Source organism: Neophocaena asiaeorientalis, unplaced genomic scaffold, assembly GCF_003031525.2.
Source record: "Neophocaena asiaeorientalis asiaeorientalis breed wild unplaced genomic scaffold, Neophocaena_asiaeorientalis_V1.1 scaffold212, whole genome shotgun sequence".
In the NCBI taxonomy this organism is placed as follows: Eukaryota; Metazoa; Chordata; class Mammalia; order Artiodactyla; family Phocoenidae; genus Neophocaena; species Neophocaena asiaeorientalis.
Genome location: NW_020174046.1, coordinates 2251174 through 2269111, shown reverse-complemented (window position 1 = coordinate 2269111; position 17938 = coordinate 2251174). Strand labels below are relative to the sequence as shown.

The following is a 17938-nucleotide window of genomic DNA, read 5'->3' as shown; positions in this document are numbered from 1 at the left end:
CCCCCCCCCCCCCCCCCCGCCTTTTTTCTTAAAAATTGGAATGCTTATCTTAAGTTGTAAGCATTCTGGATACAAGTCCTTTATTAGATACATTTTTGGCAAATATTTTCCCCAAGTCTGTGTCTTGCCTTTTCCTTTTTTATCAGAAGAGCAAAAATTTCTTTTTTGATGAAGTCCAATTTAAGAAGTGTTTTCTTCATGCTTCACTCTGTGTCCTATTTATGTACTCTTTGATAAACCCAAAGTTAATAAGATTTTTCTCTTATTTTTTTTTTTAGTTTTTGTCCTTATATTTAGATCTATGAATGATTATAAATTAATTTTTATATTTTGTTTGAGGTAAGGGTTGAGGTGTAGTATTTTTGCGTATGGATATCAAAACATTCTAGCATGTTGTTGAAAAGACTATGTAATTCCTTATTGAATTATCCTGGTACTTTCATCTCTTAAAAATTATTTTGGATAGGGCTTCCCTGGTGGCGCAGTGGTTGAGAGTCTGCCTGCCGGTGCAGGGGACACGGGTTCGTGCCCCAGTCCGGGAAGATCCCACATGCCGCAGAGCGGCTGGGCCCGTGAACCATGGCTGCTGAGCCTGCGCATCTGGAGCCTGTCCTCCGCAATGGGAGAGGCCACAACAGTGAGAGGCCCGCGTACCGCAAAAAAATATATATATATATTTTGGATATTCTGGGTCCTGTACATTTCCATATAAATTTTAGATTACTTTCTCATTTTCTACAAAATACCTGTTGAATTTTTCATCATGATTGCACTGAATCTATTCATCACTTTGGGGACAACTGACACTTTAGCAATATTCAGTGTTCCAATCTATAAATGTGATGTGTCTCTCTACTTATTTAGGTCTACCTTACTTTTTCTCAACAATATTTACTAGTTTTCAGTGTCGTGTACTTGCTTCATATTTTGTTAATTTAATCCTTAAATACTTAGTATTTTTGATGCTATTACAGATAGTATTAAAAAACTTTTAATTTTCAAAATTTTCAACTGCTTATTGCTAGTATACAGAAATACAATTGACTTTTTTCATGATGACCCTGTATTCTGTAATCTTGCTAAAGTTACATTAGTTTAATTGCTTGCTTGTAGATTTCAGCTATGACATTTTAAGAAAACAACCTCCTTCAGCCTTAATTTCCTCACTTAAAAAGATTAGCATTTGTGAGAAATAACAGAAATTGAGAAAAAAAATTAATCAAGGAAGGAAAAAAACTCTCAAAGCATTTGGCACAGTATCTAACCCACAGAAAGTATTTAGCACTTATTAAATCTCTTCCCAAACGTCACAGTTCTTAGTACAAGTTCCAGCAATGTTGACGTGTCCAAAATTTTTATCTTATAGGCCTGATCTTTCTCCCAGGCTTGAGTTCCTTAGTCCCATTTATTTACCATATTTTTATTATGTCAATGGTGTGTTAGAACTTCAAGTACAAGTCCTAAATCAATATCATAACCTTCATTCATCCATGAATCACCTCTGCTTTCAGAAAGTCTTATTTCTGTATGAAATCATTGTCAACTCCACTATCCAAACTTTTGTAGGAACCACTGATAACTGCCCCAAACATACTTTCAAATCTAGTCAGTTACTGAGTCCTTAATAACCACGATAGCTACTGTTTAATGTTGATTATGTGACAAACTCTATGCCAAACACTAATTTAGTCTTCACAACAATTCTATGAGTTAAGTTACTATTACTGTCTTCATTTTATAGATGAGGAAACTGAGACACAGAGGTTAAATATCTTTCCTAAAGCATGCACCCAGTAACAATAGAGCCAGTATCATAAGCTAGGCAATCTACATCCAGAAACAGTAATCTGAAACATAAATTGTATTGCCTCTAACGTGTGCAGACCGTAGGATCCACTTGTTTGTGAAGATAGTGGGATTGGGTACTATTAGAGAATATTTGGGGAAATCCAAGAAATATTTAATGCTCCATTAAATGCATTAATGCACCCTCAGCATGATGTTCTTGAAAAAGACAGGTGCAAAGAGGCCAGGAGCAAATGGGAAATAAAATTATGACTATGTTATTTGCTGGGCTCATAGTGAAAACCCCAATTCAGAGGTCTCTGCTAGATGTGGATGGAGAATGAGATAGGTTTAAGAGAGGCCATTAAGCCCCAGTCCCATCTTAACATGGGCTAGCTTCTGAAGACTATATACATCAGCGCATATATACTGCCAAAGGCTGAAAATTGCAAGTGATCTCCAACCCTGTTTTTCTAGTCACAGGAAAAGAGGAAGCGGAAGAGCAAGCTGTCCTCATGATTTTGACCTTTTTGCTAGAGACTACCCAACTAGAAACATGGCCCGAACAATGTCTTGGAATAGGATCCAAACATAGTAGAAATTTCTTTTCTCTAGGAAAGGGAGCGTGGTGAGTAGAGAGCAGGGTATAAAAATCTCCAAAAGTCACCATCCCCCAGCTGTATTTCTAAAACCAATTTTCCCATCTATTCCCTATGCCATCACACCAATTGAGGCCATGGTTACATGTCACCTGAGCTTCAGGTGCTCCTATTCATGGTATCTTGAATTACTCTGAATATATATATGTAGAAGTATATATAATATATATATATAAAATATGTCTATATAGATATATTACTGCCAAGTTAATTCTCTAAAATGATTTTTATCACAACACCCCTCATTGCTCACTGAAGAAATATAAGCTCTTTATTCTGACATTTCAGGCCTACCAGAATATGAAATTATTTATATTCTCTACCTAACTGTACACTCCAAATCAGTTGACTGAATTATCTGCTGTTTCCTGACAATTCTTCACTTTTTTTTTCTCCTACATTTAGGAAGGTTTATAAAGTTTTGGGACTGCCCTTCTCTCAGATCTGCGTATCACAATTCATACTTCAGATGCTTGTTTCATAGACCACCTCCTCTAAAAGGTCATTCCCGATACTCCTTTAAAATAGATAGGGACAATCATAGACCAGTATTGACTCCTTAAGATAGAGAACATTTTGCTTTAAAATATAAATATAAATATATATATACATTTATTCTTTCTGCTCTTTGGAAACAAAAATCATATTTTAAGTTTTTTTTCTTCTACAGTGTTATGCACAAAGGTTCAATGTATATTGAGTTGAATACTTTCTAGCCCAGCATAAGAAAAATTCAGAGAGAGATTTTACCTCCCTATTACTGTTATCATAGTTCACACTCCACCAAAGAGAAATCTGAGCACAGCATAACGTATTTTTCTCCACATTCTCCTCTGAAACTATGGGGAGAGATATGTTTCTCTTCTGCTTTCTGAGGTTCATTGTAAAGTACGGAGTTCATGATGTTGGCTCCCATTTAAAATAAAAGGAAATAAGGCAAGCAGTGTTAAACATTTGGAATTGACAGGAAGGAAGCCTTAAGTTCATCCGCATATTAAAGAAACGAGGGAGGCAGAGAACATTTCATAGAATTGTGCGATGGATACTCAAATTCTCACAGGGAAGAGGCAGTCATGGCAATTAATTTCCACTAGGTTCTATTTTAAAATGGTCAAGGAAAATGAGTTTAGTTGTATGGAATTTTACTTTAGGTACAATTATGTAGGTATAAATTTGTAACACCTATCAGATAGTATTGGCAACTAAAAATTCTTAGAAGTGTTTATAAAATTATATATATATATGTGTGTATATATATATATATATATTTTTGCGGTACGCGGGCCTCTCACTGTTGTGGCCTCTCCCGTTGTGGAGCACAGGCTCTGGACGCGCAGGCTCAGTGGCCATGGCTCACGGGCCCAGCCGCTCCGCGGCATGTGGGATCCTCCCGGACCGGGGCACGAACCCGTGTCCCCTGCTTTGGCAGGTGGACTCTCAACCACTGCACCACCAGGGAAGCCCTACCATAATTTTTATAAATAAAATTCATAAAAAGCAAGAAGTTAGATACCTTTTTCATAGTTCTATTCAAATGAACCCCAAGAATTACTATTGCTGTTCTTTTTATTGAAAGCTTATAAAAAGTTTGAGCCATTAGTTCAACATTTCTCTAGTGCTCTCTATCATCAAAGACATATGTATGGTTTAAGAAGTCATAAACTTTAGCTATGTCTTGGTATACCTTAATTTGTAAATGTAGTGCTTAAAATCTGTGGGATGAGAACTGGTACATAAGCCTGCAGAAAGGTTGTTAGAGCTTACAATTTCTTATAAGTGTAATGCTTAATATCTAAGGGAGCTATTGATAGTGGTGGGCAAGGGGTGGTTTCTATAATGAAAAGAGGCATTATTTACTATACTGGATAACACATATAAATGTAGAGTAGCTAGCAACATGGAAAACTGGCTAAAAAACTGTTTTCCTTTAGAAGCATTCAGTTCATAGTTTTAATTTTCAAAAATTAGAGACCAGCACTTTAAACAACCTGATTTATATTTTACAAGTGCTATTTGGGGTCCAAAAAAAAATGCTTACTATATACAAATGATTGAATTTAATAACACACTTCCCATTAAAACATGTTGACTTATTTCTGGATCAATGCACAGTTTAACCAATGGCAAAAGTTGAGAAGTGAGTAAGAACAGACATGTCCTGTGGTAGCAACATACAGAACATTCCATTCTCATAAATGACAGGCTATTAACCATACCTTGATTTTCCTGTAAACTACTTTAAAAAACAATTTCAAAGCTAACATTTCATTGTCATGTACAGGTATATGAGTTCCTTTACAGGTTTACATATGGACAGTCTATCTGACTAGAATGATCTGGGTGCACCCTTGCCTGGAGGCTGGGAGATGCATTCTTTTGGGCATTTTCCATCTGTGATTTTGGACAAAAGGAATTTTAGAAATGGTAGGCATCATCACATTTGGAGTATCTATGAATATTCTAGCTAATAGAAGTTCATATTTGGGGTCCCAGTGAATTAGGAGGAAACATCTGAATTCTAATAATAGGTATGTGGATGTCAGTTAAGTTTCACTGTTTGAAGATCCATTAACTCATTTCCTACTTTTAACAAATACACAGATTAGACTTTTCATTTGTAAAATAAAAACACATTGCCTTTAAGCTAAAAAGATCCATTTAAAAAATACATGGATATATATTTTAAAACTCACAACAATGCAAGGGAAATCCCAACAGTAAATTACTAATAATTAAAATAAACAGTAAGTTGAGGAAAGGGATCCCTTCTTCAGAGAGGCTTGTAACAAGTCCAGTTATCCATGTGCATGAAATAGTTTTACTAGATTGTGTCAGAGACTGCTCCTAACCCTTTATCTTTATCGTACTGAATAGAGAACAGACACAACTGAACTTTAAAAGTCAACTAACTGGATGATGAGAACAAATAATAATAGTTAACATTTACTGAGAACTTAAAACTGTATAATAAATATCATTTAGTTTTGTGATGCACAGTATTATGTAAAATATCAGTTACGTTTTCTTCTTTCATTTACAAGTAAGACACTTTAATGGATAAAAGGAATTGAGAATATTCTCACATCTGGTAACAATGATTTCTGGAATTTCTTCATGTCTAGTAACAATGATTTCTATAGAAGGAGAAACTAAATGATCATATATCTGGCATATGCCATAGAAATAAACAGGTTACACATACATTTATTAAAACCAGGAAGGGCTAAAAGTTTGCTGATTGAAAAAAATAAGTAGAACAAAAATAAAACGTGAAAGTCATTATATTATTAAAGCATTCAAGATCTTACTTATTGAATCTTAAATAGAGTAAAGCAAAATTCAATCGCTATATAGAAGAAAGCAATTATACGGTCTAAACGAAGTTAATATAGCTTAGCTTAAAGCTAGATTTTTACACTGTTTCTGTTGAAAACGTCCAACTCTATTTCTTTAACCCTTAATGTCATTGCCATGATGTTCTTAAAATATGTTACTAAAAGTCATGTAGGATGTCTTTTAATCCATAATAAATATGCCACAACATTATATGGTACAGAGTCTAGATATCTTTAAGGTGCCATTTGCTCAAGAGCAAGTAATTTGCTAAATGTCAAGTTAGTAGGTTGAAAAGATAATCTAACTTTATAGAATTTTAATAACTCCTAAAATTCGCTGATACCTTAAAAAGTTCTGGTTGGATAACTTAAAAATAAAATCATATTCCGATTGGAGGATCTGAATAAATACTAATTCAAATGACTTAAAAGGCATATGGAGTGGGTTGAATGGTGGTCCCTCCCCAAAATATATGTCCATGTTCTAATCCCTAGGACCTGTAAATATTACCTTACACGGAAAAAGGTTTTTTGCAGATGTGATTAAATTAAATACCTTGAGAAGAAGAGCCTGTCCTGGGTTATTTGGGTGTGTCCTGAATACAATCACATTTGTCCTTATAAAACACATACACGGGAGAAGGTGATGTGAAGATGGGGGCAGAGACTGGAGGTGATGTGGCCATAAGCCAAGGAAAGCAAGGAATGCCTGGAGCCCCAGAAGATGGAAGAAGCAAAGAACAGATTGCCCCTAGAGCTTGTGGAGGGAGCATGGCCCTACAGACACCTTGGTTTCAGACTTCTGGCCTCCAGACTATGAGAGAATAAATTTCTGTTGTTTTAAGTCACCAAATTTGTGGTAATTTATTATGGCAACCACAGGAAATTAATACAGTATCATTGTGAATTTTGTTGCTGTTGTTTTGTTTTGGTTTCCAGAGTTCGGCTTCATTTTGCAGTACAGAAATCATTCGGAGCCACTGTGAGACAGACATCGTTGAAGCAGAGGCTCTGTCAAATAAATACTGCGTTGCAGTTTGGTCCATTGAAGAAGTCACACCTGGGACACAAAAGAAGCTCTACATTTACCTGCTTTATGATAGGTTTCTCTTCCCTCTGCTCTCATCAATTTTATTAGGTTAAAACACTGCACAGAGGCTTCCTCCAAAATGACTCTCAAAGTCTGGAGTTTGGTTAGAATTGGAGGCCCACATAAACCAAGCTTGTGGCTGTGCTGCTTGGGCACTGTTATAACACGTGATGTAAATGAAAAGGGGTGGGGAGGAATGAGGGATGCTATCCCTGATTATGGAACATTCGATTCTGAATCTCCTTAATGCCCAGAGGACAGATGGCACGCAAACTGTACTGACCCAGCTCTCGAGCAGCAGCAGCTCATAACTGTAAAGGTTACACTGATTAAAAGATACAAATACTATATCAAGTTCTCTGTATCAGTATGACGTTTTAAAACTGATTCTTCACTAGAAAAAATAAGCTGGTATCGGTTAAATTGAACAGAATGTGGGAACCTGCCAATTCTGAAGAGCCACTCCATGAAAACAAGTTAATACATGATATTAGAAAGGGGAGGAATATTTACTGGTATGGTGCTCTGCAATCTCTCAGTTTTGATTACAAAAGCAGGCCTTACAATATTGATTTCATACAATATGCATCATTTGCCAAATTTTAAGTTTGTCCTAATTAGTTGGCAACATGTACTACTGTCAGTCTTCCCCATACATGTCATTTTTCTTCTGCTTCATTTCCTCAAAGTCAAACTCAGATCCCATCATCCTCTTATAGATGCCCTTAATGTCATCACAGGTCACCTCAAAGTGAGTTGTTGCATCATATGTACGGGTTATAAAGATCTGGCTCTCTGTTCCCAAATCTTTTGGTACAAGGAAGTCACTGATGCTAACGAATTTCTGCTCAGTTGGTTCCAAGAGTTCCAGAGCTGGTCTGATTTCTTTCTCGGGTTCCTTGGTCTCCACCGTTGTGCTAGCGATGGCAATGTACTTGCCCTGTGCTGCCACGTTGTGCGCGGAGAAGATCATGCAGACATAGATATCTGACTTCTGGTTGACTTCGTTCTGTGGAATAATGATCTGGCAGGAGCTGGTATTGTTGGTGTTCTTGATGGGGTGGCTGAGGATCCAGATGACTCTGATCACCTGGCCCAATTTTCTTTTCTTTTTTTTTAATATTTATTTGGCTGTGTTGGGTCTTAGCTGTGGCACGTGGGATCTTCTCTGGCATGCAGGATCCTTTGCTGCAGTGCATGGGCTTCTCTCTAGTTATGGCACATGGGCTCAGTAATTGTGGTGTTCGGGTTCTCTAGTTGTGGCGTTCGGGCTCCAGAGAGAGTAGGCTCAGGCTCAGTAGTTGCGGCGCGTGGGCTTAGTTGCCCCACGTCATGTGGGATCCTAGTTCCCCGACCAGGGATCTAACTCGCATCCCCTGTATTGGAAGGTGAATTCTTGACCACTGGACCACCAGGGAAGTCTCTGGCCTGCTTTCTCTACTCGATCAAAGATGATGGAGTAGATGGGATCACAGGTGAGCTTCTTACAGCGAGCAATCTCTCCTTCAGATTTTACACCAATCACTTTTCCATTTTGCATAATGATTTCTTCAATTGGTTTATTCAGCACGTATGTACCTCTGTAAATAGCACTTAGCTGTGAAAATCCTGTGGCAGTTATCCAAGGCTGTAGAGTGGATGAAGGTATGGGCTTTTGCCATATCTTGCCAAAGACTCACTGTAAAGTTTAATCCTGTTAATGGTTTCACCACATGGTTGATATAAACAGTCATCAGTTCTGTAAAGTGCCAGCTCATGACCAGTAAAACCTATAACATCTTGGCCCAAGTCAGATTTCTTATACACCTCTCTCATTGCCATCTTCCTAGGATCAACGCCCTCAAAAGTTCTAGGATCGTTCCCATCAAAGTTGGCAACATACACCAGGAATTTTCTGAATCGACGTTTTTCAAACGCCCCATTAGGCTAGATGCCAGAGCTTCTGCTTCAGTGGAAGGAGCCTTGTAGATCTTTCCTCCTTTATAAACAAAGCTCCCTTCAATCACTTGGAAATCCAGATAGCGAATGACCTGTGTAAAAAGCAGCATCTTAACCAGCTGACCATTTGCCATAAGGAACTTGGGAATGAAGTCAACATTCCAGTCTCTTCCTCTCCCCATTGATGCCGGTGGTGCTCCGGGTATTTTAAATCTTTTGTATAAATCTTCCAGTGGTGTTACAGATGATGCACTCTCTCCTCCCTAATATGGGTTTCTATCCATGTGAAGAACTTTCTTTCCATTCACTGACATTATACCTGACAGGATACATTCCATCAGGCCAGTGCCCAGCATGATCATGTACTCCTCATTCACGGAGGGGCTGGGTGCAGACTGAAGCCCAGAGAAAGGAGAAGGTGTAGCACTCCAGGGGTCAGGGGCTAGGCGGCCACCCTGAGGAGGCGGGCAGAAGCGCTCAGGCTGGGCCAGCCCGAGGGAAAAGTGAAGCAGGAGCAGAGAGAAAATGGAGCTGGCGAAGAGGGAGCCAGCTGCCACCTCAGACGGGAAGAGAAGAGCCTGTTGTTTTTAATATGCATACTGGAGAGCAAAAGATGTACCTATTGATGTTGTTTAACATCACACATGTTGTGCTTCATATGTTGTTTACTGTTTACTGATGGAAGGACACAATTGTGTGGCAGAACGAACAACTTGGATGGGAACAAAGAGAACGTGTATCTACTTCTAGCCCTGCTCCTAGTAAGTGTAACTCAGGACAAGTCAGATAACCTCTTTGGATTTTGTTTCCTCATCTGCTAAATGGGTGGACTGTTTTCAATAACCTCTAAGTTTTTCCCAACTCTAAACTTTTGGGAATCTTTAAAGTGTTACGGACTTCCCTGGTGGTGCAGTGGTTAAGAATCTGCCTGCCAATGCAGGGGACACGGGTTCGATCTCTGGTCTGGGAAGATCCCATATGCCACGGAGCAACTAAGCCTGTGCGCCACAACTACTGAGCCCACGTGCCGCAACTACTGAGCCCGTGTGCTGCAACTACTGAAGCCCATGTGCCTAGGAGGCCGTGCTCCACAACAAGAAGCCACCGCAATGAGAAGTCCATGCACTGCAACGAAGAGTAGCCCCTGCCCACCGCAACTAGAGAAAGCCCACGTGCAGCAACGAAGACCCAACACAGCCAAAAACAATAAATTAAATTAAATACAAAATAAAGTGTTAAAAAGAGTAAGGCACAGTGTAAACATCATTATGATAAAAATTAAGATATTAAAATCGTTAACAATGGACAGCTTGGTCAACTGAAATCTGCCAGAAGATTCATAAGATTTACAGGATTGCATAAATTTATAAAAGGTAATTATTAAATACTTATTAAGAGTTGGCAATATGTAAAATTCTCCATAAAGTATTAGCTTTTACAAACATTCATGTAGCACCAGTTATATGTCCAGAAATGTATTAGGCTCCATGCACTATAATAGAAAAAAAGCCTGAATGGTTTATAGAAACTAAACTACTACCTATTATATGGGTATTAAAAAAGTTAACACACAAAAGTGCTAGGCATAGTAAGAGATCAATAAATATTAACTTTATTATCTAGAATAAATCTTATTTTTTCTTAAGTATCTTCTATCAATAAAAAGAACCTTATACTACAACTTTTTAATATAATATTAAGAGGGTTTATGTAGTAACAAAATTTTTAAAAGCTTAACTATCTGATTTTTATTCATGGCAACCATTTTTTTATTCCTCAAAACATACACTTCCAATCAATCCTGTTTCCTTTTTACTGAAAGAACTTTTCATAATGACTGCAGTACTGAAGTATAATTTAGAAGCAGTCTCTAAAACTGGAAGTAACGTTCATCTAAATATGCCTGCCAAGTTTAAAAATGTATTAGGAGTTAAATTGAAACATGTTGAAAATGACTCATTGTGGACCAGAATATGCACTGTAGGAAATAAGAGCTCATTTACAAGTGGGAGAAATACACTCACACTTCAACTGTGGTAATTCTCTGGACTTTCCTTCCAGTAAACATCATATTTTAAAATAATCGTGGAAAATATCTTACTTTTAACTGAAGTTTTTATGAGTTGATTTAGTCAGCTGGCATTCCAATATTTTACACATCTTTTTTTGGACGTGGATATATTTACCAAATGTAAATCTATGAAAATTTCCCCCTCAGCAACAGAGCAGCAGCCTATAAAGAAAGCTGTACAAACACACACACACACACACACACACACACACACACACACACACACTCTGTGATTCAATTCATATGCATAATGACTGACCACCTATGACTCTGGATTTCTAAGAAAGCATCTTAAAAAATGTGCAGATATATAATAAAGTGTTTTCTTTCATTTACAAACACAACGTTATTGATCAGTCACCAGGAGGACATGTACTTGAGTTCTTTTTCTAGTAATACTTAGATATTTGTACTGATTCTATCTACTCTCTCTGCTTGTGACCCAAAATTACACATTTCTGAGGCAGCTGGCTAGATTTAGAAAAGATCATAGTCCCCACTCATCCCCCTCCTTTTGCTGCAGTGCATGGGCTTCTCTCTAGTTATGGCACATGGGCTCAGTAATTGTGGTGTTCGGGTTCTCTAGTTGTGGCGTTCGGGCTCCAGAGAGAGTAGGCTCAGGCTCAGTAGTTGCGGCGCGTGGGCTTAGTTGCCCCACGTCATGTGGGATCCTAGTTCCCCGACCAGGGATCTAACTCGCATCCCCTGTATTGGAAGGTGAATTCTTGACCACTGGACCACCAGGGAAGTCTCTGGCCTGCTTTCTCTACTCGATCAAAGATGATGGAGTAGATGGGATCACAGGTGAGCTTCTTACAGCGAGCAATCTCTCCTTCAGATTTTACACCAATCACTTTTCCATTTTGCATAATGATTTCTTCAATTGGTTTATTCAGCACGTATGTACCTCTGTAAATAGCACTTAGCTGTGAAAATCCTGTGGCAGTTATCCAAGGCTGTAGAGTGGATGAAGGTATGGGCTTTTGCCATATCTTGCCAAAGACTCACTGTAAAGTTTAATCCTGTTAATGGTTTCACCACATGGTTGATATAAACAGTCATCAGTTCTGTAAAGTGCCAGCTCATGACCAGTAAAACCTATAACATCTTGGCCCAAGTCAGATTTCTTATACACCTCTCTCATTGCCATCTTCCTAGGATCAACGCCCTCAAAAGTTCTAGGATCGTTCCCATCAAAGTTGGCAACATACACCAGGAATTTTCTGAATCGACGTTTTTCAAACGCCCCATTAGGCTAGATGCCAGAGCTTCTGCTTCAGTGGAAGGAGCCTTGTAGATCTTTCCTCCTTTATAAACAAAGCTCCCTTCAATCACTTGGAAATCCAGATAGCGAATGACCTGTGTAAAAAGCAGCATCTTAACCAGCTGACCATTTGCCATAAGGAACTTGGGAATGAAGTCAACATTCCAGTCTCTTCCTCTCCCCATTGATGCCGGTGGTGCTCCGGGTATTTTAAATCTTTTGTATAAATCTTCCAGTGGTGTTACAGATGATGCACTCTCTCCTCCCTAATATGGGTTTCTATCCATGTGAAGAACTTTCTTTCCATTCACTGACATTATACCTGACAGGATACATTCCATCAGGCCAGTGCCCAGCATGATCATGTACTCCTCATTCACGGAGGGGCTGGGTGCAGACTGAAGCCCAGAGAAAGGAGAAGGTGTAGCACTCCAGGGGTCAGGGGCTAGGCGGCCACCCTGAGGAGGCGGGCAGAAGCGCTCAGGCTGGGCCAGCCCGAGGGAAAAGTGAAGCAGGAGCAGAGAGAAAATGGAGCTGGCGAAGAGGGAGCCAGCTGCCACCTCAGACGGGAAGAGAAGAGCCTGTTGTTTTTAATATGCATACTGGAGAGCAAAAGATGTACCTATTGATGTTGTTTAACATCACACATGTTGTGCTTCATATGTTGTTTACTGTTTACTGATGGAAGGACACAATTGTGTGGCAGAACGAACAACTTGGATGGGAACAAAGAGAACGTGTATCTACTTCTAGCCCTGCTCCTAGTAAGTGTAACTCAGGACAAGTCAGATAACCTCTTTGGATTTTGTTTCCTCATCTGCTAAATGGGTGGACTGTTTTCAATAACCTCTAAGTTTTTCCCAACTCTAAACTTTTGGGAATCTTTAAAGTGTTACGGACTTCCCTGGTGGTGCAGTGGTTAAGAATCTGCCTGCCAATGCAGGGGACACGGGTTCGATCTCTGGTCTGGGAAGATCCCATATGCCACGGAGCAACTAAGCCTGTGCGCCACAACTACTGAGCCCACGTGCCGCAACTACTGAGCCCGTGTGCTGCAACTACTGAAGCCCATGTGCCTAGGAGGCCGTGCTCCACAACAAGAAGCCACCGCAATGAGAAGTCCATGCACTGCAACGAAGAGTAGCCCCTGCCCACCGCAACTAGAGAAAGCCCACGTGCAGCAACGAAGACCCAACACAGCCAAAAACAATAAATTAAATTAAATACAAAATAAAGTGTTAAAAAGAGTAAGGCACAGTGTAAACATCATTATGATAAAAATTAAGATATTAAAATCGTTAACAATGGACAGCTTGGTCAACTGAAATCTGCCAGAAGATTCATAAGATTTACAGGATTGCATAAATTTATAAAAGGTAATTATTAAATACTTATTAAGAGTTGGCAATATGTAAAATTCTCCATAAAGTATTAGCTTTTACAAACATTCATGTAGCACCAGTTATATGTCCAGAAATGTATTAGGCTCCATGCACTATAATAGAAAAAAAGCCTGAATGGTTTATAGAAACTAAACTACTACCTATTATATGGGTATTAAAAAAGTTAACACACAAAAGTGCTAGGCATAGTAAGAGATCAATAAATATTAACTTTATTATCTAGAATAAATCTTATTTTTTCTTAAGTATCTTCTATCAATAAAAAGAACCTTATACTACAACTTTTTAATATAATATTAAGAGGGTTTATGTAGTAACAAAATTTTTAAAAGCTTAACTATCTGATTTTTATTCATGGCAACCATTTTTTTATTCCTCAAAACATACACTTCCAATCAATCCTGTTTCCTTTTTACTGAAAGAACTTTTCATAATGACTGCAGTACTGAAGTATAATTTAGAAGCAGTCTCTAAAACTGGAAGTAACGTTCATCTAAATATGCCTGCCAAGTTTAAAAATGTATTAGGAGTTAAATTGAAACATGTTGAAAATGACTCATTGTGGACCAGAATATGCACTGTAGGAAATAAGAGCTCATTTACAAGTGGGAGAAATACACTCACACTTCAACTGTGGTAATTCTCTGGACTTTCCTTCCAGTAAACATCATATTTTAAAATAATCGTGGAAAATATCTTACTTTTAACTGAAGTTTTTATGAGTTGATTTAGTCAGCTGGCATTCCAATATTTTACACATCTTTTTTTGGACGTGGATATATTTACCAAATGTAAATCTATGAAAATTTCCCCCTCAGCAACAGAGCAGCAGCCTATAAAGAAAGCTGTACAAACACACACACACACACACACACACACACACACACACACACACACACTCTGTGATTCAATTCATATGCATAATGACTGACCACCTATGACTCTGGATTTCTAAGAAAGCATCTTAAAAAATGTGCAGATATATAATAAAGTGTTTTCTTTCATTTACAAACACAACGTTATTGATCAGTCACCAGGAGGACATGTACTTGAGTTCTTTTTCTAGTAATACTTAGATATTTGTACTGATTCTATCTACTCTCTCTGCTTGTGACCCAAAATTACACATTTCTGAGGCAGCTGGCTAGATTTAGAAAAGATCATAGTCCCCACTCATCCCCCTCCACCCACCTTTGCAAAAAAAAAAGGTCTGCAAGGTGAATGGACCTGAAACCTTGATCTCACTACCACACATTCTCTCTAAGCTAATTAATAAGCCACATACTGAACTGTATCGTTGATATAACTTTCATGTGACCCTTAAGCTGAATTCAGTGAAAAAGTGCTTATGAATTAACAACATGATTCCAGTTTGTTTAAATTTTCTGAGCTTTATTTCCTATTTCATCAATTATTTATTGATCAGGAAGTGTAGTAAACAGTGCATTATAGTAACTGTTGGCACCCCCCTTTATCTAGGAATTTTATCTAGAAACTATCCCTACCCTCAAACCATGTTTTAAATGATCCCTGGCAACAGTGAGCAGTCTGGGTGTGGGCTGTAAGTGGGACAATCAGCACTTTCCCTGTGGCAAATTCGACGCATAAATGCTCTGGAGCATTTCGTTGTGCATATATAGTCATGACAAAGGGAGTCTCAAGATCCTGAATTATTAAAACAAATTTTAATAAATATTTATTGCAGAAGAGTTTTAGATCCTGTGTTATTTTTCATTTTTTTATCTTTATACATCCAGAGTCACTTATTATTGTGAAAAGAATATAGTTTTTGACCCAAACTGTATTTCTTTTCTTGTATAATAGTGAGTTCATCACATTTACAACTGTTGTCGGAAAAGACACAATTGGTCATCTGCCGTCTTAAGAATTTATATTTTCTGTGTTTTGCTTCTTTGTTGTTTGCTTTGTTATCTATCTTTTGTTATAAGGTCTGTGCTTTCTTTTTTCTTCCCTCTCCTCTGGCAATATACACAGGATATCATCTGTTTACAGTTTAATTAATGTTTTGTTTCCTGACTAATATGTTTAAACAGATATTTCTTCATAAAACCACTAATTCTTATGAAGTTTGAGGAAATTATAATTATACAATATTAAGTATATTATATACACACTATTTCCTCTTACCATCAATTCTCTAATTTTAGTTGCAAGTTGCTATTTTTGCCTCTACTTATGTTAAATTATTATTTTTATGTTGTAATTTCCCCATAACAATTATGATTACAATGTGTTTTGAAAGCAGAATGACAATAGTTACTGAGATTTAATATTACATTAAATATTCACTGCCAGTTCTTTTATACCTTGACATCTCAATTCATGAGTTTTTTTTTTTTCTTTTTAATGAGTTCTTTGATTCTTTGGTTAGTGAGGTTACCATTCCAAGTAGGTTTTTCAGGAATGCCACGTGGGTAAGAGGCTTCCTGAGTCCTCACATGACTAGTGAGTTTTCATCACTCAGGAGGCAGAAAATGTCACCCCTCACATAGTCTCACTTACCTGAATCACACTCTTGTTTTATTTCTCTCAAATAATTGTTACTTTCTAAAATTATCTTCTTTATTTTGTCATTTATTTATATGTGTTGATTTACATCATAGGAACGTAAATTCCACTGAGACAGAGACCACTGTTAAACCTTCAATCCCAGTGTTAAAGTGCTTGCTTAAAGCAGGTTGTTCATAAATACTGCTAAATGAATAAATAAAGTATAAAGTTATGGAGGAGAAACTTAAGCTCAACCTGCAATTTTTCCTTAGCAAATGACTTACTTATCCAGCCCAGATGCTTCTAATAATGTTCCTTTAATGTTCATATTCAATAACTTCAATTGGATTTAATACATTGCTATTTCCCATCCTCTTCACACCACCCAGAATGTGGTGAGTTCTGATAAATTTCAGAAAGAATTTTCTTTTATTGTATCTCTAAATATTTTTTTCCTCTTTCATTTTGTTTTCTTCCATTGACACACTAATTTTCTGAATGTGGATATGTGTTGCCTGTTCTCCATGTCTAATACCTCCTCTCTAACCATTTGCATCACTTCTTTGTTGCTTTTTCTTTTTTTTGATTTGTTTCTGCTTTATAAACCCTCCCTTAATTCAGTTTTCTGGATCTCCCTACACCCCCCTTTTTCTCTTTAATTCCTTTGTAAGTCTTGTATGTCATTTTTCTATGTAATCTTTTTCTTTAACTTTGCCAGTCACCTTCTATCTTATTCTTTTGCAAAGTCTTTGGTTTCAAAGAGTTCTGTGCTTTCTTAAATTCTTTTAGTTGTGAATAGGTTATAATCTATAAAATCTTTCTAGATTCCTAGCATAGATCTTTTAAAATGTTCTCTTTATCTTCTGCAGCTTTTATAGGACTCCTGCTGTCTCCTTCCACTTAAAAAAATATTTACATATATCTCATACTTGTCTTCCCTGAACCGCCCCCCACCCCATCACTTAATAATCTTTGAATGAAGGCAGTTCTAGCCAAGACTTCATTTTGCCTATTTCCTGTTTAACAAAACATTGTTTGGATTGTTCCATTATCCAATGAACTGGAGGACTAGGAACATATTATCTGGTCAGCAATTTCCTTGCTTAAAGGTGGGGAGAAAGCTGAGGTTCCAAGTCTGGAAGCTTATGTTTGTATTTTCTCCAAATACTTTTACCCATGGTCAAGTTTATGGGATTGGAAGTTTATAGTTCTAGTCTTCTCTCTCATATTTTGTATTTATTTCTCTTTCTGGGAGAGTTAGTCATATTGGTAAAAAGTCAGTTTAGACTACAAATTTCATCATAACCCCTCAGATTTTACATAACCCCCATTCAACCTATGGAACAGCAAGCATTCTCTGCAATTTATCTGTTTTACATCTATTTGGTTTGCTTTAATACAAACCCCATCACTCTTGGTTGAGAATCTAAATCACACCAAAGGAAAAAAGATACAGCACAACTAAACAGGCTCTCCTCTAGCCTGGCATTCCTGCAGATATATAATGGAGAAAGAGGTTGAAATTTCCAGCTTTTACCCCTTCACTTTAGGGCTAAGCTGTCTAATATAATAAGAGCCTGAAACCACAAGTAGCTATTTAAATTTAAGTTAATTAAAATAAAACATATTCAGTTTCTCAGCTACACTAGCTAAACTTCAAGTGCCCAACGTGCCTGGTGGCTACTGTATGGGATAGGGCAGATAAAGAATATCTCCATTATTACAGAAAGTTCTACTGCAGAGTTCCAGGAGCTGCGCAGAATTTCCTCTGTATACTATCCACCTCACTATACTCTACCTGCTGAATTGTAGAGTGTTCTGGTTACACGGTTTCTGACCAAAATTCTTTGAAATTTATGACACCATATTGAGGCTTCCCTTA

The 17938-nt window shown here is 37.6% G+C and overlaps 1 protein-coding gene and 2 pseudogenes across 4 annotated transcripts in view; all 3 read right to left on the bottom strand.

The window, feature by feature from the left end:
• PIBF1 (progesterone immunomodulatory binding factor 1) overlaps window positions 1-17938 on the bottom strand; it is a 201140-nt gene that overhangs the window by 106769 nt on the left and 76433 nt on the right. The gene's annotated exons all lie outside the window — the stretch shown is intronic.
• Window positions 7510-10639, bottom strand: LOC112405513 (rab GDP dissociation inhibitor beta pseudogene; annotated as a pseudogene).
• Window positions 10697-13977, bottom strand: LOC112405506 (rab GDP dissociation inhibitor beta pseudogene; annotated as a pseudogene).